Here is a 2887-nt window from a genome sequence, read left to right as displayed (position 1 = left end):
AATATTTTTACAATATTTTACAATAAGTTTTAAGTAATAAATTGTTATTAGTTAATATTAGTGAGTAAAAAAAATAATTTTAATAGTGGGTTCAAATTAAAATTAGTAACAATTTTTCACATAAATTTTATTGTGAAAGTATTGCTAAAAATATTGTAGACTTCTTCACTGCTTTCAGAGACTTCTTTGTTGCTGCGTGCTTTAATGTCACTGTCAACTACTAAGTGCTTGCTTGCTGTCAAGCACTTCCTTCTTGGTTTTGATTTTTTTTTTTTTTTTAATAAATTCATAATAAATGGTGAACAATGACTATTCAAATAGACTTAGGAAAAAAAATGATGGGCAATCAAATGGGCTTGGCCATGTGCAAATAAATTCATTTGTCTCTTAACTATTTTATTGGGTTGCATAAAAAATAAAAATTATTGTGTACTAAACTATGCTTTATCATGACTTAAAAATAATTTAGAAACTCAATAGCTATTGCTTTTTAGAATTTTATAATTTTTATTTGTATTATGAAAGTTATGTTATAAAAAATACTATCTATATTTGTTTTGGATTATTTTAGTTAATTTTTCTATTTTTTTATTAATTTAATGTTTTTATATATATTTAAAATAATTATTAAAGTAATTATGACGTCATCACGGTTCGACCCCGGTTCGACCTCGGTTCGACCTTAAAAACCTTGAACCTCTCTCTTTTACGGTTCAATGAACGGTCCGGGTCTGAAAACCATGGAATTACTATGGTACAATATTTTTTTCCCTGGGAAAAGTGTCTCTCATTTCAAAGAATTTTATTTTAAGTGACACTATCATGCCACCACATCTTTAGAATGTGAAATTTACATCATACATAAGCTAATGGTGAACAAAAAACCTGATTTTAAACTTATCCAAACAACACTATAATTAAAACTTAAAAGGAATATAATTAGTTTTAGTATAGTGTAATGTGGTATAAATAAATAAATAAAGGAAGCTGGATTTGATTTAATTATACCTAAAAAAAAATGGTTTCAAAAATTGTATCTCAAAATTAAACTAATTTATAAGAGAAAACATTCTATCTGGATCTGACGTAAACACAGCATTTTATGCCTCCAATAATAACAAGACACATCAGCATTTCACAAAACAATCAAATACACCTTCCACATACTATCACTTCCTAAAACCTAATTTAATAAAATAAAAATAAAAAACCACCCAAGCACGAAGAACGGCAACCACCCACATTGCACAGCGACGTCAGGAAAGCTTCCGGAGCATTGCCAAACAGTACAAAGCCGCCGTTTTTGTGTTCAAATTAAGTCCCATCAAGCCTAGTTACAAATGATGATTTGGCTTGGAGCCTCAATGGTGCTAGAGCATTTTCCAGATCTGTTTGGGTTTTTTTGGTAAATGAAAATGAAGAAGAAAATTGATTTTGAGCTTGGAGTTTTTCACTTGGCAAGACCATCATCTGAAATCTGAATCTGGGCTTGATGGCTTTTGGGTTTTGCTGAATTCTACCACAAAAACAGTGAATCCAGCTGCTCTTGTCCAGTCCGTCAACGCTCTGGAAGCTTATCTGATGACGATGTTGGTGGGTTTTAAGAAGTGATCGTGTGTGTTAAGTGTATTTGATTGTTTTGTGAAATGCTGATGTGGCACGATGCTATTAGATGGTGTAAAATGATGGTTTTACGCCAGGTTCGGACCAAATTTGCACTCAATTTATGATAACCTTAATAATTCTTTTAAAATGTACGTATGCGATGATTAAAGAGTATCATTCTACATGAGTTCATCTTCTTCTTCTTTTTAATAAACAATATGAGTTCATGATTCATCTATTCTCTACTCTATTTATTTAAGAAATTTGTGACACATATAAAAGTTATATTTCATAATAGGAGTAATATTTTACACTACTTTGTTTAATTTCTTTGCTTTTTCTCCCAATTTCCAAACGATGTTAACACACCGACGAAATTAACTTTTTCTTTTACACTTTTATCTCTTGAAAAGATAAACATTGCTTTTTCAAGAAACTATTGCTAGTCATAACATTTGTACATTTACTTTAATAATTAGTAAGAGAATCTCCCACAGATGCTGTATCCAGGTTTGTTAACTAAAATTTGAAGAATTTGTGCACTGTTTATGCTCCAACTAGTTCCGTATATTTGAATTTTTTTTTTTTGGGCTCATGAATAGTAGCCTATCAAGTTTGATGGGCTACTGTTCATTCTTCAAATGTTTTTTTTTTATTATAATAATTAGATGTTGAATAAAAAATGTTAAAAAAATATAGTTATTAAAAAAAGAATAAATAATGAATGAAGAAATAATATTTAAATGAAATAGAGAATGAGATAGAGAATCTGTCGAAAAGTATATTTGAAAAAGTAGTAAGTAAAAGTTAAATGTTACTGTTCATTCTTCAAACAATACAAAAATTTGGTAAATCTACTGAAGATGCTCTAACTAAGGAAAAGGATAATTTAAAATGAAAAAGTATTAGCAGGTAGAAAAAGCATTCTACTCTGGTGAGAGCAATGACTATTGGACATTGGTAAACGTGAGTTGAAACCTTGAAGACATAATTTCAAGTTTAAAATTGTGACTTAATGTTACTATTTCAGGGTTTGAACACTTTTGTATTTGAACTTTGTTTGAAATTCATTTATTTTGCTAAAATTGAAAAAATTTATTGAAAGTATTGTAAATAAAAATAAAAGTTAACTAAAATAGTATAGTAAGACCTAAGAAGAATACTAAAAAGTGTAGTGAGACTTATAAATAGTAGCAAAAATAAACTGAATAGTAAAATAAACTAGCTTTTTAATTTTTACCAAACACACATGTAATAATTATTATTATTCTAGTAATTACTA

The sequence above is a fragment of the Quercus suber genome, unplaced genomic scaffold (genome assembly GCF_002906115.3).
Source record: "Quercus suber isolate HL8 unplaced genomic scaffold, Cork oak 2.0 scaffold_214, whole genome shotgun sequence".
NCBI classification, from domain to species: domain Eukaryota; kingdom Viridiplantae; phylum Streptophyta; class Magnoliopsida; order Fagales; family Fagaceae; genus Quercus; species Quercus suber.
Note: the sequence above shows the minus strand (reverse complement) of the source record.